This window comes from Ursus arctos, unplaced genomic scaffold (assembly GCF_023065955.2).
Source record: "Ursus arctos isolate Adak ecotype North America unplaced genomic scaffold, UrsArc2.0 scaffold_11, whole genome shotgun sequence".
Classification (NCBI taxonomy): Eukaryota; Metazoa; Chordata; class Mammalia; order Carnivora; family Ursidae; genus Ursus; species Ursus arctos.
In genome coordinates this window covers 44,284,251-44,302,847 of record NW_026622775.1, presented here as the reverse complement: position 1 = coordinate 44,302,847, position 18,597 = coordinate 44,284,251, and the positions used below count along the sequence as shown (strand labels likewise).

The 18,597-nt window shown below is 35.5% G+C and overlaps 1 non-coding gene across 1 annotated transcript; it reads right to left on the bottom strand.

Moving 5' to 3' along the window:
- Positions 1–16,732: 16,732 nt before the first annotated feature.
- Positions 16,733–16,839, bottom strand: LOC113255836 (U6 spliceosomal RNA). The gene has a single exon (XR_003316459.1). It is a non-coding gene; the product is annotated as a U6 spliceosomal RNA (small nuclear RNA).
- Positions 16,840–18,597: the final 1,758 nt, after the last annotated feature.

The window sequence follows — 18,597 nt, the reverse complement described above, 5'->3', positions numbered from 1 at the left end:
GAAGTTATAGAGCAATTCAGTAACGTGGCGGAATACAAAATCAATGCTCAGAAATCAGTTGCATTTCTATACACGAATAACGAGACCAAAGAAAGAGAAATTAGGGAATCCATCCCATTTACAATAGCACCAAAAACCATACGTTACCTTGGAATTAACTTAACCAGAGACGTAAAGGACCTGTATTCTAGAAACTATAAATCATTCTTGAAAGACATTGAGGAAGACATAAAAAGATGGAAAGATATTCCATGCTCATGGATCGGAAGAATTAACATAGTTAAAATGTCCATGCTACCCAGAGCAATCTACACTTTCAATGCTATCCCGATCAAAATACCGAGGTCATTTTTCAAAGAACTGGAACAAATAGTCCTTAAATTTGTATGGAAACAGAAAAGGCCCCGAATCTCAAAGAACTGTTGAAAAGGAAAAACAAAGCTGGGGGCATCACAATGCCAGATTTCGAGCTGTACTACAAAGCTGTGATCACAAAGACAGCATGGTACTGGCACAAAAACAGACACATAGACCAATGGAACAGAATAGAGAACCCAGAAATGGACCCTCGGCTCTTTGGGCAACTAATATTTGATAAAGCAGGAAAAAACATCCAGTGGGAAAAAGACAGTCTCTTCAATAAATGGTGCTGGGAAAATTGGACAGCTACATGCAAAAGAATGAAACTTGACCACTATCTCACACCATACACAAAAATAAACTCCAAATGGATGAAAGACCTCAATGTGATACAGGAATCCTTCAAAATTCTAGAGGAGAACATAGGCAGCAACCTCTACGACATCAGCCAAAGCAACCTTTTTCATGATACATCCCCAAAGGCAAGAGAAACAAAAAATAAAATGAATTTATGGGACTTCATCAAGATTAAAAGTTTCTGCACAGCCAAGGAAACAGTCAGAAAAACTAAGAGGCAGCCCACGCAATGGGAGAATATATTTGCAAATGACACTACAGATAAAGGACTGGTATCCAAGATCTACAAAGAACTTCTCAAACTCAATACACGAGAAACAAATAAACAAATCAAAAAATGGGCAGAAGATATGAACACTTTTCCAATGAAGACATACAAATGGCTAACAGACACATGAAAAAATGTTCAAAATTATTAGCCATCAGGGAAATTCAAATCAAAACCACATTGAGATACCACCTTATGCCAGTTAGAATGGCAAAAATAGACAAGGCAAGAAACAACAATTGTTGGAGAGGATGTGGAGAAAGGGGATCCCTCCTACATTGTTGGTGGGAATGCAAGTTGGTACAGCCACTCTGGAAAACAGTGTGGAGGTCCCTTAAAAAGTTAAAAATTGAGCTACCCTATGATCCAGCCATTGCACTACTGGGTGTTTACCCCAAAGATACAGACGTAGTGAAGAGAAGGGCCATATGCACCCCAATGTTCATAGCAGCGATGTCCACAATAGCTAAATCGTGGAAGGAGCCGAGATGCCCTTCAACAGATGACTGGATTAAGAAGTTGTGGTCCATATATACAATGGAATATTACTCAGCTATCAGAAAGAACGAGTTCTCAACATTTGCTGCAACATGGACAGCACTGGAGGAGATAATGCTAAGTGAAATAAGTCAAGCAGAGAAAGACAACTATCATATGATTTCTCTCATCTATGGAACATAAGAACTAGGATGATCAGTAGGGGAAGAAAGGGATAAAGAAAGGGGGGGTAATCAGAAGGGGGAATGAGCCATGAGAGACAATGGACTATGAGAAACAAACTGAAGACCTCAGAGGGGAGGGGGTGGGGGAATGGGATAGACCGGTGATGGGTAGTAAGGAGGGCACGTATTGCATGGTGCACTGGGTGTTACACGCAACTAATGAATCATCGAGCCTTACATCGGAAACCGGGGATATACTGTATGGTGACTAACATAATATAATAAAAAATCATTAAAAAAAAAAAAGAAGAAGAGAAAAAAAAAAAAAGAAAGAAAGGTTTCCATGGTTTCCAACTGAGAATTTGCCCAGTACAGGTACTTTAAAAAATAGACTCGGTCCCTCTGAGCTAAAAAGAATGTTAGTATTTTTTATACGTTGGAGGTGTGTGTGTTTGTTTGTTTTATGGATTTAAGGATCAGATTTTTTTTTAATGTTTTAGATTAAACTCACAGTTATTTAAAACATTGTCACCCCATCCCATTGATGATTTTAGCTTTCTTTCTCTGGAAAACTTCTGATCCCTATTATCTATTTTGTGGATGTAAATACACATGCGTAGTGCAGGGAGAATGTTTGTTGGTACTTGCTTCTAGTTTCGAACGCATTTCCAAATGCATGTTTATTGCTATACTTTTTCTCATAGAAGTGACTCTATATTTATTCCAATTCTACAGGGAATAATTAGCATCACTGATTGAGTCACTCCAAGAGGAAAGCTCTTTATGATGCCCCTTAATCGCAGACTAAAAAACCTTTGGAAAGAAATGTACTTGCCACCAAACTGATGACAGAAGCAGAGAGCAACTCATTGTCTCCTAGCACTAGATTGGGCTCTCCATCATGAAAGAATACTATGAAAATATTTAAATGAATTCAAATGTTAGGAGCTATTGCCAGAGATAGGTCTATGATCTACTCTTAGGGTGTAAAAACAAAGCTTGCAGGAAGAAACTAAAATAATAATAGTATTATCTTTAAAGTTCATCTTTAAAAAACTTTTTGTTGTTTTTGGAAAACGTAATTTTAATCTCTTCTAGAAACTATACAGAGAAAATTATAAGATGTGTCCGTGGCAATGTGATATATATGTCATGCCAGGTAGTTTGCAAAATATTCGGGAAAAAATGGAAGACGCCCTAATCCTCAAATCAATGAACTGGGACCATGTGGTGGAAGGAACCAACAGGTTTTCACAGCTTCAAAAGCCTTGCTTAGTTTTCCAGGACTGCTGTAACAAAGTACCACAAACCAAGCGGCTGAAACGAGAGACATGTATTCTCTCATGGTTCTGGATGCCGGAAGTCCAAAATGAAGGTGCCGGCAGGACTATGTTCTCTCTGAGAGTCTGGGTACGATTCTCGCTTGCCTGTTCTGAGCTGCTCATGGTGCAGTGTCTCTCTGACCTTCTTTGGCTGGTAGCTGCATCGCTTCATTCTCGGCCTCTGTCTGCACATGACACTTTTATTGTGTGTTTCTGTCCATACATGGTGTTTCTCTCTTCTTATAAAGACACCAGTCATATGGAATGAGGGGCCATCTCAATGGCCTCATCTTAATTTGATTACATCTGCAAAGATCCTATTTCCAAAAAAGGTCACATTCACAGGTACCAAGGATTAGGACCTATCTTTTGGGGGACACGATTCAATCCAAAGAGGAACTCAGAGCAACACAGTGTCATGTCACCAAATCATCATTAGCTGATTGGAATATTAGCATATTAGAGCTTGAAGAGCTCTTACGAATCATCTCACCCAATCTCCAGAACTGACAGAAATTCTGTCAGAGGGAAGAAATGACAAGGCTGGTACAACATGGTGAATTCATGCAGAATGAGGGGCAGGCTCATGTTTATATTTATTTAATCAGCGAATTTCTACCTCACAATACAGGTATTATGAGATTATTACACTTTGTAGTTTATTTAGGAGAAGGCAAATGCATGCTACTACTAATTTAGAAACGTTCTCCTAAAAATTAATATGAAATACATGCTTGATGTGCTAAGTGTTTATATGTATTTTACTCAACTCTGACAATAACCTCATAAGATTGTTTTGCTCTCATTTCAAGGATAAGGAAGCTAAAAGTCAAAATAAATATTTGCCTGAATTGCTTGAGGTTGCATAGCTAGTAAATGACTAAATTGGGATCACGAGCCCATCTACCTGTTGCCAAAGCTCATGCTATTTTCAGGACAACACGAGGCCACTTAGTAAAATAAGAACTTTAAAAAATATCTGGGGCACTTAACACTGTAAGCTTTAACTAAAGCAAATGAATTTACAATGGACAATTTCTTTTCTTAGCAATATTGTTATTGGAAACCAGATAAACTTGTTAAAGATTCTCTGAGTAATTTCTTTTGGCATCAATAAATGTAGAAGGTTGAAAGACACAATTTCCGAGATTTTTTTTTATAATACTAAAAATATATTACATATAGTTCTGAAGGACATTTACTTATCCAGAATATTCTATTTCCTGGCTGTTTCAATAGCAACGTATTTTGTTTTTCTTTTAAGTAAATTACTGAAAATGTTATAAATATATTACCATACTCAGGAACTTCTTTAATGATAGTAGTCAAAACCTTATTCTCATGTGCGTATGCGCGCACGCACACACGCCCCCCCCACACACAAGAAAATAAATAAGAAAAATAAATTCTTAAAGGCTAAGTTAAATCTCTTATTAGCTTCCATTTTAATATTTACAAAGCTGAAATTAGAGGCTTATGAAAGATTTTCTTTACTTTTTAATTGAATAATTAATCTAAATATTATTGGATATTTAGCCACGTATACAGGCTTTATTAAATCCACTAGTAAATTTAGACTAGTTTACATTAGTTCATTGAGCAAAGAAATTGTTTTAATTGTCTTTGAATTACAAAAATCCAATGATGTCCTGAGACAAAAGTATGTACTTAATATTTGTTGAATGAGTGAATAAATTAATGAGAAGAAGAAATCCCCTGAAATGACAAGCTATACATGCACGTAACTGAAAGAACAAGACAAATTAATAGAAAACATTAATATTTTGTTTTGGTTACTATTTATTTTCTGTCGTTCACTCTTGGCCCTGGATTACACAGGTGTACCTCATCTTATGGCATGTTGCTTTCTTGTGCTCCACACATACTGTGATTTTTACAAATTGAAGGTTTGTGGCAATCCCTGTTGAGCAGGTCTATTGCTGTCATTTTTTCAACAGTATTTGCTCACCTCATGTCTCTGTGTCACATTTCAGTAATTCTTACAATATTTCAAATCTTTTCACTATTATTATATTTTTTATTGTGATCTGTGATCAGTGATCATTGTTGTTACCATTGTTACGGTTTTAGGGCACCACGAACCATGCCCATTTAAGATGACAAACTGAATCAGTAAATGCTGTGTGTGCTCTGACTCCTCCGCTGACTGGCTGTTTCCTCATCTCTGAGCCTCTCCTTAGGCCTCCCTGTTCCCTGAGACACAACAATATTGAAATTAGGCCAATAAAAAACCTATAATAGCCTCTAAGTGTTCAAGTGAACGGAAGAGTCCAGTGTCTATCACTTTCAATCAAAAGCTAGAAATGATTAAGCTAAGTGAGGAAGGCATGGTGAAAACTGAAATAGACCAAAAGCTAGGTCTCTTGTTCCAAACAGTTAGTCAAGCTGTGAAGTCAAAGGAAAAGTTCTTGAAGGAGATGAAAAGTGCACTCTAGTGAACACACAAATGATAAGAAAGTGAAACCGTCTTTTTTTTTAAGATTTTATTTATTTATGTGACAGAGAGACAGCCAGCGAGAGAGGGAACACAGCAGGGGAGTGGGAGAGGAAGAAGCAGGCTCCCAGTGGGGGAGCCCAATGTGGGACTCGATCCCGGAACGCCGGGATCACGCCCTGAGCCGAAGGCAGACGCTTAACAACTGCGCTACCCAGGCGCCCTGAAAGTGAAACCGTCTAATTGTTGATATGGAGAAAGTTGGAGTGGTCTGGATAGAAGATCAAACCAGCCACAACATTCCCTTAAGCCAAAGCCTAATCCGGAGCAAGGCCCTAACTCTCTTCAATTCTCTGAAGGCTGGGAGAGGTGTGAGGGAGCTGCAGGAAAAGGGCCGGGAGCTAGCAGAAGTTGGTTCATGAGGCTTAGGGAAAGAAACCATATCCATAATATCAAAGTGCAATATGAAGCAGCAAGTACTGATGGAGAAGCTGCAGCAAGTTCTCCAGAAGATCCAGCTCAGATAATAAAGAGGGTGACTACACTGAACAACAGATTTCCAATGTCGATAAAAGAGCATTATATTGGAAGGTGATGTCATCAATGACTTTTATAGCTAGAGAGGAGAAGTCAGTGCCTGGTTTCAAAGATTCAAAGAACAGTTTGACTCATTTGTTAGAGGCTAATGAAGCTGGTGACTTTAAGTTGAAGCCAATGCCATTCTGAAAATCCTAGTGCCCTTAAGAATCACTCTGAATCTACTCTGCTTGTGCTTTACAAATGTGCTCAACAAAGCCTGGATGACAGCATATTTGTTTACAATCTGGTTAACTGAATATTTTAAGCCCACTGTTGAGGACTATTTCTCAAAAAAAAAAAAAGAGAGAGAGAGAGAGAGAGAGAGAGACAGAGAGACAGAGGCAGAGAGAAAGAAAGATTTCCTCAAAATGTGACTGCTCATTGACAATGCACCTGGTCACCCAAGAGCTCTGATGGAAATGGACAATGAAATGAATGTTGTTTTCATGCCTGCTAACACAACATCCACTGTAGCCCATGAATCAAGGAGTCATTTCAAGAGCTGTTATTATGAAATACATATTGTAAGGCTATAGCTGACATAGATAGCGATTCTTCTGATGGACTTGGGCAAAATAAATTGAAAAGCTTCTAGAAAGGATTCACTATTCTAGATGCCATTAAGAATGTTTTGTAACTCAGGAGAGGTCAAATATCAACATTAACAGAAGTTTGAAGAAGTTGATTTCAGCCTTCATGGAGGACTTTATGGGACTCAAGACTTCAGTGGAGGAAGTAACTGCAGATGTGGTAGGAATAGTGAGAGAGCTAGAATTCGAAGTGGAGCCTGGAGATGGGACTGAATTCCTGTGGTCTCATGATCAAACTAACAGATGAAGAGTTGCTTCTTATGGATAAACAAAGAAAGTGCTTTCTTGAGGTGGAATCTGCTAAATCTGGTGAGATGTTATGAAGATTATTGAAATGACAACCAAAGATTTAGAATATTACATAAACTTAGTCAGTGAAGCAGCAGCAGGGTTTGAGAGGATTGACTCCAAGTTTGAAAGAAATTCTACTGTGGGTAAAATGCTATCAAACAGCACCACACACTATAGAGAAATAATTTGTGAAAGGAAGAGTCAATGGAAGTGGCAAACATCATTCATTATTGTCTTATTTTAAGACAGCCATCCAGCCTTCAGTAACCACCATCTATCACCACTGAGGCAAGATCTTCCACCACTGTCTCAAGTGTTTTTCATAGAGAACTAACATGAGATGTTACTGGGTATATACATTGGCCCTGTCAAATCCCCTAGAGAAATCAGTAATAAGACTAGTTAACCTGATTTGTTGTATTTCTGCAGCAAAATTTAGCCAGTCAAGTACAGATGGGCGTAAGGAGGATATTTGGATAAACCAAGATTATGGATTTTCCAGGCAATTATATTGAGGGGTGAAAAAGGTGAGATAAATAGTGTCAACTTTCAGAGATTGCAGTGATTGACCATGGTGTTTTCACTGGGTAGGGAGTAATAGTGAAGTGGGGATGGCTAGTGAAAACACTGTGAAGATAATAGCTGGGAGTTCCCAATTTGGTTGAAGAATTGTTGATGTGGGGATGATAGAATAATTAAGTTGAAAAAAGTGATGGTCAATGAGAAATATGCTTAAAATTGAGACATCTGAGGTACCATGGCTTTGACAATGTCATGGATCTGACCAAGAGACTATGTGGTGGAAGGTGGTACTGAACTATCTAGTAGTTTAAAAACATGTTTATCAGGCATATATGTACACCACATGCAAATACTCACCCACGCATGGGCAAGAACATGTACGCTAACAAATAAATTTGAAATAATTTTATATTTTAAATGTTTATTTCAAAATATTAATAAAATCCTAATTTTCTTGGAATTTTTGTTTGTTTTATGATTGTTTTCATTTTTAATTATATAAGAGTTAGGCACCCTAGTCTTTTCTGGGTAAGAACATTTAAAACCTGGCCCAAAATAAGAAGGGATGGAAAAGGATGATTGGAAATTAGTGGTCAAAGAACTGAAAGAATTGAGTTTTTGATGTATCACCTACAAGATGATACACATTTCTTATAAAAAATGCTATGAAGAATTTCAAAGAGAGATCACTGTGGATAGATGAATTCTGAGATGATTAAGCAAAGTGTTTACTAGAGCTGAGTCCTGAGGGTTGTGTAGCATATTTATAAGTTCATATTGTTATTTTTCCTGGGTATAATATAACTAATGTACAAAGTAAAAATTATGATAAATAAAAAAAGAGCAATGAAAATAAAATGTAATTTGCCTAAATAGCTGATGATCTGAAAAACACTACCCCTGTGCTCTTGTTCTCCCACAATCTTCCATCATTAAAAAAATCATATCCAACTCTTTATACTGTTTAATAACTTTTTTACTCAACAATATACCATGTGCTTTTTCCCATGTCAATAAATATTATGCAAAAACAAGAATTATAATTTATTTAAAATGCGCAGTCACAGAAGAAGGGACTGCAGAGCAAAACTTATTCAAGAAACAGAAGGAGAGTGAGCAAAGGAGCTGAGAGAAGACTTTTATTCTGTGTAGAAGGAGAGAGAAGAGCTGATCTGGCTTGAAGGGGTAGTCTGTGTTGTAAAATATTCCACCTGAGATAGTAAAAGAGATACCCATTTTTAGAATTCTCTGACTAACCATCTGAGGAATTTGAAACTGTTTCCTTTGGCATAGGGATTTGTTGAAAGGGATTTGTTAGGGAAATAAATTTGATTATACTTTGCAGCACATATGATGTGTTGGAAGGATTCACCAGATGCTGGAAACTGTGCAAGCACTGCAAGGGGCTTAAAGTTTGAGTTGTACTAGTAGCTACCATAATTAAAGATTGAAGCTGGTTCAAGAAACAATTTGAGGGAAGAAACATCAAAATTTAGATGCAGGAATAGTGATTTAAGAGTTAAGATTAGGTCAGAAATAATGATACTTAGAATGTAGTTTGCTCTGAAAGAACATTTATAAGGGAGTCCAAGTGTTAGCAGCAGGGGTTACCAGATAAAAAATACGACACACACACAATAAAAGACACACACACACACACACACACACACACACACACACACAAATACCAGAATTACTGACCTTGCAGTTATTCTATTCTAGGTGGGAAGAAAATACCAATTTGCTCAGATGATATTTTCAGATCTCAAAGGCTTTGACCTACTTTCAGACATCAGTACTGTAAAAAATCAGTGATAGAGTTATTTGTTTTTAGGGCGTCAGTGACTTACAGGAAATATTCAAGATGCACCTGTTTTAGAGACTAAAGCCAGGTAGAACCAGCTTTTTGTTCTTTTGTTTGTTCACATATGTGTGTGTGTTCTAATTACTGGCTATAAGCCAATTACCAAAAATAGAAACACAGCTTTGCTTCCTCAAATATCGAACAAAATTGTCTACAATAAAAGTCTGTCAACTGTTCTGGAGTTATTGTTGTTGTTATTTTTCTGTTGTTTTAACATAAAATTTGTTACCAGCACTTAATATAAGATTTTTAAAAATGTATTTATTCATTTTTAGAGAAAGTACATTTGCGTGCATTCGTGAGAGAATGGGGGAGGAGCAAAAGGAAGAGGGGGAGAGAGAATCTTAAGCAGGATCCACACCCAGTGAGGAGCCAGAAGCAGGGCACCCCATATACTTTTTTTAATTGGTAGCACTAAGCGTTTGTAATCATAAGTGGGCAATAGCCTGATGCTAGGTTAAGAAGAGGCTCCTGTCTCTACTAGGCTGTGTACCTTCAAATGCTAGTCAGTATCACTCTGTGTTGTCTGAATCCAGTCTGCTTCCATTTTCTGCCTAGTTATAGCAGATATTCAAATTTGGAGCTTCTGCACCAACATTCTCACCTTTAGTGAGCTTGGGTGACTAACAATAAATAAGGACGCCAAAAGAGAAAGTCCTTTTGGAGATGACCCTGCTTTGCAAGGTGGGAGGAGGAAGGAAAGATAATGAAATGCCTTTGGGGGGTTAATGTGAGGTTACAATGTGCCAAATATGGGAGAGAGAGAGATGACAGCTGCACTTGGGCTTGAGGTATCTTACCTGAGGGGCATTCATTTCGTGGAAAGAGGTTAATGTCATGGGAATGAGTTAATTCTCTGCAAATGTTATAATGGACAAAGAGAAAAGGGCTTCTGATTGAGCCTTGGGGATTATCATAGTTAGATGTCAAGGGGAATTTGATTGGATATTACTGAAAGGAAGATGTAGAGAGTAAATGAGTCAATCTTCTAGAAAAAAGGAGGAAAATGTATCATAATCATTTCATTTTTTTTCACTTTGTTGAGAGAATTCACAAGTATTCTGATGGTGAATTTTGAGAAAGCACTTTCACATATTTTAAATGATTTGCTATTTTAAGAAATTCATGCTGTTTTTGTCAAAATGACTGGTAGAAATATCCTGATAAAAATGATAGATGATTTACAAATGTAGAAATTTGCAGCTGTATTATTTACTACTCTAAGGTTTTGATACATATGCCCTAGTAGTTTCAGTATCAATTCAGTAGAAATGTGTCTTATTAAATTACTGTTTTATGACAAAACATTGGCATTTTGTAGGATTTCTAAGAGAGGTCAGCACATAATTTAGTTTCCCAAGGCATCATGAAAATTCAATGAATTATGCAAGCAGAGAATGATAACTGTAAATGAAAAAGTCTAACCTCACTCAAAAAAAAAAAAAAACCCTGAATTCTTGATTTTATAGGTAATACATAAATTCAGTCTCCGTATTAAATAAACTTTACAAGAATATTTAAATGTCTCTTTGATCACAAAGTTTAATCACCTCCCTTTACCTAGAGGTAATCATCATTTTCAGTTTGTTGTATATCCTTCTGGAAATTTCTTTATCATTTAAATATTTACTCATGTTGAGGTGAACCTATATGTACTAACATGGAACAGTCCTCAAAGTCTTTTATTGAGTGAAAAAAAGATCAGATTGCATACTAATACATTTATTATGAAACATTTTTACAAAATAAACATACACATTGAAAACAGTACTACATATTTTCTGTACGTTCCCTTTATCACTACTTCTTCCTCCTCTTCCTCCTCCTTCAACTACTGTTAGAGTGGTAACCCTCACCTGTATTTCAGGTTTAGATCTCTCCTTCTGCATTACTAACCCACACTTCTAACTGCTTAATAAACATCTTACTCTAGTCTTTCACAGACTTCCTAGATGAACAATACAAGCTGAATGCATTACCTTCCCATATTTACCTTCTCCACCTTCTATTTCCCCTGTTTTTGTTAATCTCACTACAATCTCACCACAGTCACCTAGCCTCCCATTTCTCAGCCTCCAAATCCAATCGTTTACTATCTTGTATCCCTAACTCACTTAGCTTTACTATCTATCATATCTACTTTTTGTACATTCCTATTACCATATGACTTATCTCAGACCTGCACTTCTCATTTACACTATTGCAATATTTCTGAGTACTCTTTCTGCTTCTCTTCTAGTAGTTCACGAATTTATTGGATCACACATTACCTGGGGGAGATGTTCAAACCACAGATGTGCTCTTCATTTTCATTGCTGAGAAAGCTAGCTTGGGAAAGTAACTCAAAGTCACAGAGTTAATGGAGAAGTCTTCATTCTCTCAATTCAAAATCCTTCCCATACTAGACTATGGCAGTCCTGTGAGTTTAGATCAATTTAGTTTTCTGTTTTCTGGGGTACTGAAATTAGGATTATAGCTATAAATGTTTAAATATTGCTTGCTTAGGGGTTATGGAAGAGTTCGATGATCTTCAGGGTGAGCCTTCCCGGAACCCTAAATGTCTATATGCAGTCTTTTCACTTATTGCGTAAATTACCATTATATTGTGTTTCTGATACAAACATCTTTTAACATTACATTACGACAAGAATAATTTTCTAATATTTTAGCTAATCTACAGGAGAATTTTTGATTAGGGACATGTCATCACCAATATTTAAAAAAATATTGGTATGGAAAATTCATGCAAGATTTTAAGACTTCTAATGCTCTTATAGGATTATGATGATATGATATCAAGGAACAAAGAAGACTTTTCCAGTAGGTATAATTACACGAATAAAAGATATTTTCTTTCTTAAACAAAACCACTTCAAAAGGATGTTACCCTTGTTCATTGCTCTTATTTTAAAACAAATCCTTCTTTACAGAGGTCTCAGAGATTATTAGTTACAAATGAGGAAACTAATCTGATTACTTATGCTAAAAGGATATTCTCCTTTATTTTCCTGTTTTTCTGATTTTTTTCCTACTTACAGCAGATTGATTTGATCATTTTTTCTGCCCACACAATCCATTTCTTATTGTTTTGTAATAGCTGAGGATTCCTAGAAACAAGGATTTTGGTGGTGGGAGTTGGTCTGTGTAACCCACTAAAACAGGATTAAAAGAGCAATGTTGACTATTGGAACCAACCTGATTGGTTTAAGACTCTGTAGGGACTGATTGCTTTGTCCTATAATAATTTTGAGTTTATAATGTGCAGTTCCATGGTAATTATTAAATTATTAGTTTAAATGTAAAAATATTTATTGTCAAGATCTCTAGAGTAATAGAACCAATGGGAGATGGATGGATTGATCTATCATCTTCTATCATCTCTTCTTTTTTTCTTTCTATCTCTATCTATCATCTATCTATCTATCTATCTATCTATCTATCATCATCTATCTATATCTCTCTATTATCTATCTATCTATCTATCATCTATCTATCTATCTATCTATCATCTATCATCTATCTATCCTTTATCATCATCATTTATCTATGCAGAAAGATTTGTTTTAAGGAATTGACTCATGTGATGTGGGCTCTAGTAATCCAAAATCTGGGCAGGTCAACACGCTGGAAATTTAGGTCATGTTGCAGTCTTGAGGAGAATTCCTTCTTCAGGAAACTTCAGTCTTTGCTCTTTATTATCCTTTCTCTTTCCCTACCCTCAACTATTTTTTTCTTTTCTCTTCCTCCCTTCCTTTCTTCCTTTCCTCCTCCTTGTCTTCCTTCCTTCCTCCCTCTGTTTTTTCTTCCTTGATTTATTTTTAATGAATTTATTCATCATTCATTCATTCATTCATTCATTTACAAATGAATTGTGTATCTTTACCCCACACCATGACTCATTTTCTCTAGTAAACGTGATAAAATCTTCATGGAATTTGTAATACATAACATGGCAAATAAAAGTAACATATATTGCCCAACTACAAATAAAATGATGTGATTGATATATAGTTATTGTAATTTAAGAAAGAACAAAAAAACTTTATATTACATAAATCTTTTAGTAGGAACTTGAGATTTAAAATTACAGTAACATGTTTTCTCAGTATTTCAGACTTTTTAAATTGTCTTCTCCTTGGATTGGAACATTTTCAATTTTGAGAGTTATATGTAAGGTAGTGTCTGTTGCCAAAAGATATTTGTAAAGGATTTTTATATAGTTCCCAAATATTTTAATTTCTAGTATTATCAGGCCATCTATCAAAATGGCCTTTCACCTAAAAGCTTATATCAACTATTTTAAAAGCTTTAAAAGGTATCCAAGATAAATGTGGAAATTTTACTTATCTATATCTAACCACATTTCCAAGTTACTGCCCAATATTCCATTGTGAAATCATATAGCTCATTAGCAAGAGAACTTTTATCTCTTCACCAAACCTAGAACTTCATGCCTGGCAAGCTCATTATATTTTAATTTCCAAATGCAGTAGTGGATTCTTTTGACCTCAATTGGAGAATATTTGTTAATTTCAATGTTTGCATTTGATTGTTTATTATTAATGACCATTGTTACTGCGATATGTTAAAAAAATGTGATATCATTAGTTTGCTTTGAAATTTACTAAGGTGTAATTGTTACATTGAACAAAAAAATATCCTGTATGATGTCATCAGAAAATGTAGTTCTTCTGTCTTTCTACCTGTTCAAACCTCTTCTAGTTTTTCTTTCTCCTTAGATAAAATATAAGGTTACCGTGACTTTTCTGGTCATTTTCAGCAAATAAAACTTTCCATTGTCTTGGTCTTTCCCCAAATCTCAGCTTGAGAATTGAAGTGTCTTGTCCCATATGGTCAAAACTTCCAAATTCATGTAAACATAAAAAATTTCCCGAATATCCAAGGAGCTATCAAAACATACACATAAGACTATCATTGTCCTTTCCCTACTCTAAAGCACAATTGCCCTTGCTGCAACAACCCAGTGCATACTGTATGTTAATTCAGGGTTGCAGGACTTTATCTTCATCATCAACACAAAAACATAAATATATTGCAAAATTTCAGTATGTCTTATATTCAAACTCTTAATATTGTTTCTTTTTATTTGGAAATGAAAGTTTTTGAATAAACCAGGCAATAAGAGTTATTTTTATAAAGATTTATGCTACTGTTCTCTTGGATTTAGTAGAAAAACATCAGTAAAATTATTATGTGTAGTCAGGGACCATTTATTATTTCCCAGATGAGTCCTTAGATTTCTTCTTTTACTTTGGAATATTCATCTCTCTATTTTGATTTCTTCTCTAACTTCTCATCTTTATCTCTTCATGCCTGTATGCAGTTCTTTTTTTTCTCCTCCATACTTTCACTCTTTCATTGAAGAATTTTATTTTAATAGAGAAAAGAAAAGGAAGTAAAAGCATTTCATTTTTAAGTATATGTAATTTTTTTTAAAGATTTTATTTATTTATTTGACAGAGATAGAGACAGCCAGCGAGAGAGGAAACACAAGCAGGGGGAGTGGGAGAGGAAGAAGCAGGCTCCTAGCGGAGGAGCCTAATGTGGGGCTTGATCCCAGAACGCTGGGATCACGCCCCGAGCCAAAGGCAGATGCTTAACGACTGTGCCACCCATGTGCCCCAAGTATATGTAATTTTATTTTAAACCTCTCTTCTGTTTGTAACCCTCCCTGTGAATCCTGTCCTTTCGAGTTCATGTGCTTATTAAAAAAACAAAACAAAACAACAACCTTGAAAACAGTCTAGGAAAAAGAGAAAAAAAAAAACCCATTTGTCTAAAGAGTATTGAGGGACCTCACATAAAACTTGCACAGCTACAGGAAGCTTCACTCAGCTACAAAATCACTTGTTGCTTTATAGAGTGTGATTCTATTTACTTTACTCAAAAAGCCAAGATTATTTTAAACCTGATTTGCCTATTGAGAGCAATGCAATATTTAACCAGCCTTTGCTTCCTGATCCTTTCCCTCCGTTGCTCCTGAAGCTTCCCGGACATATACATGGTGTGCACTCACATCCTGTTACCAACATTAATATATTTCACCCTTGCAAGCGGTCCTTCATGACTATTCCTACATCTACTATTGCAGACTTCTCTATTATGGTGTAATCTTGGCTACTGTAAGTTTACATTAGTTCAAATTATGTCTTTCATTTTCTTTCTTTCTTTCTTTCTTTCTTTCTTTCTTTTTTTTTTTAGATGAAGTGCAAGCACCTTGTCCTTCAGCTTTCAAGAAGGCTGTCATATAACCCTGGAGGAAGTTGGCAACTTTATATGAAACACATGTTGAGCCCCCAACATCCACCAATTGATGGCTGGGGTGCAAAGCAATGTAAACAAGAAGGGAAGTATGCTCCGGTGTCTAAAGGAAAACAAAACAAAATAAAACAGCAAGAGTAAGATTATGTGGTTTGAAGTCAAAAGGATAATTTTTCAAAGCTTAAGCAAGTGATTTGTAAAGAATAATTACACTTTCCTTAAAAGTGAAAACCTCTGAAAGATGAGACCAAGAAATTTGGAAGTGGACTGTGGACGGCAGGGGAATTGTTGTGCTACTGAGAGCATATATAAGGCACCAACATTTTTACTTCCTTCCCAGCAATAAATAAAGAGATTATTTGTGCAAAGGTAGATTTGGATACGAATTACGATTTTTGGAGAGAAAATTATAAAAGCATAATCCATTGGTACTGAAAGAACACAGAGGCCAATCATTCAAATACTTTAATCTTACAAAAGAGAACAATGAGATATTCATTATTGAAAGAACAACTCTCTTAGGATATCTCTTAATTCTTTTTCTGTTCCTAACCTTTACTATTTGGCACATACATTCTTTTTGTTCTAGAACATGTAAACTATGCTTACAAAGACAAGGGCCTACAGAGAATAAAAATGACTTCAGAAACTCTGCCTCCCTTTCAAACTTCTCAATGTAAAATTTCCCAAATTGAGAAAAAAATTATAATTTAGAAAAATATCTAATTAGGGTTGGCTGGGTGGCTCAGTTGGTTAAACATCTGACTCTTGATTTCAGCCCAGGTTATGATCTCAGGGTCCTGAGTTCGAGCCCTGCACTGGGCTCCACACTGGGCTTGGAGCATGCTTAAGATTCTCTCTCTCTCCCTCCCTCTGTCCCTTCCCTCCTTGTGCACATGTGCTCTCTCTCTCTCTCTCAAAAGAAAAAAAAATCTAATTATTCATTTCAATAAAGCTATAAATCTGGTTTTCCAGGCTATTTTATCATGAAGCAATTCTAAAATTTTAGTTTTTTTCTAATTCAAAATTATCATATATATATATATATATAATTTGCAAAAGACAAAAGGCTTATGAAAAGAAGTAAAAGAAAAATAATCAGATACCTGATAGTACATTTTGAGACAGTTTCCCCTTTTTATTCTTATGTTTGTTGAAATAATTTTCTTTTCCTTTTTTTTTTAACATGGAACACTTCATGAATTTGGGTGACATCCTTGCACGGGGATCATCCTAATCTTCTCTGTATCACTCCAATTTTAGTATATGTGCTGCTATTGGGAGCACTATTGAAGACTTTATTTATTTATTTATTTGAGACAGAAAGAAAGAGAGAGAGACAGAGGGAAAGCATGAGTGGGGGGGGGGAGCAGATGAGGAGGGCTTGGGCGAGAGAATCTCTCAAGCAGACTCCATACTGAGCACAGAGCCTGATGTAGGACTTGATCTCATGACCCTGAGGAACACGACCTGAGCTGAAACCAAGAGTCTGACACTTAACTGACTGAGCCACCCTGGCACCTCAGAAGTGAGCACTGTTGAAATAATTTTCTATATACAGAGTTGTGATCTACTCTATCATTTTAACACTATTTTAGGACATTTTTTTCTATGCCTTTAAATGTTTCTATGGCTTTCAATGTTCAACAGGTGCATAAAATTTTATCATGTGGATACACCATTGTGTGTGTGTTTGTGTGTGTGTATGTGTGACCTCCACCAGCATCATTTATTCTAGTAATTTTTATATATTTAAAAGATAAGTTTTAAACATTTTTACATAAAGTCTTTTCCCTAAATTTTAATGAATTATTTCTTTAAGAGAGATTCCTAGAAGTGTTTAAAATACTAACATTTGTAAGATCAATTCATTTTCTATAAATCTTTCCTTAATTTATACTCTCCCACTAGAGTAAGATTGCCTGCCTCACTTCAAGTTTGGCAGCAATGAGTTCTATAGACCAAATTATTTGACAACATCAGGCTGGAAAAGTCATCAGTTAATTTAAAAAGCCAGTTAAAGTAGGAAGCACAAAAATTTCTTTAGAAATTTTATATAAACTTGAAGTGTGTATATGTGTGCTAACCTGCTTCTGTTGATTTAGACCCAAAGGCTTTGATTGTTTACCTCTCTGCTGTCATCTTTCTTGCACAAACTACATCCGTCTTGCATCACTATGCTTTTCGGGTGTGTGGGGTTTTTTGTTTGTTTGTTTGTTTGTTGTTTTTGTTTATTTTTTTAGAATGAAGCAAGAAATCAAGGATACTTATGAATAGGAATACAGAAGTCTTCAGACCTTTAAAGAAAAAATTTGCCTCTGTTTTTATGTTGTTTCATCCAAATTGGTTTTGACATAAATTGTTTTAGGCAGTTTACTTTTTCCAAAGCATATAGTGGAATGGATTAGTTGTGTGTAAAGGGGAGGGTAAATACAGCTCTGTGGTCTTCATAATATTTTATTTGGTGCTGAACATTCCCTATATCCCATTATTTTTGGGGTAGAAACTCATATGGTAAAGTACGGTAAGATAAAGTTTAAAGATGATATCTAGTAGATCTCTTGTCTTTATATTATTGTGCACACAGCAGTCTGGACTTGGACAGATGACTATTTTAATAACTTTGACTTTGTACATACTGCAAGAAATTTTCTCTTACTTTTCATCGCTCGTAAATACATAAAAAGCTAACTGATAATATATGTGAATACTATCATTTACTGTAAAAATGCTCTCTGATACAAAATGCTATGCATAATAATGTATATTAAAAGATAAGCTCCCCACTTATATTTCATTGTGAAAGTCTAGTAAGAGAGCAACAATTCATTGCACTTGTATATTTATATGTAAATATGTATATATAATATATAATGTACATACACATAGAGAGTACACAGCCATAAAAAGGATGAGATCATGAGATCTGTGACAATGTAGATGGATCTAGAGAGTATTATCCTAAGTCAAATAAGTTAGACTCAGAAAGATAAATACCATATGAGTTCATTCACATGTGGACTCTAAAAAAACAAAATAAATGCG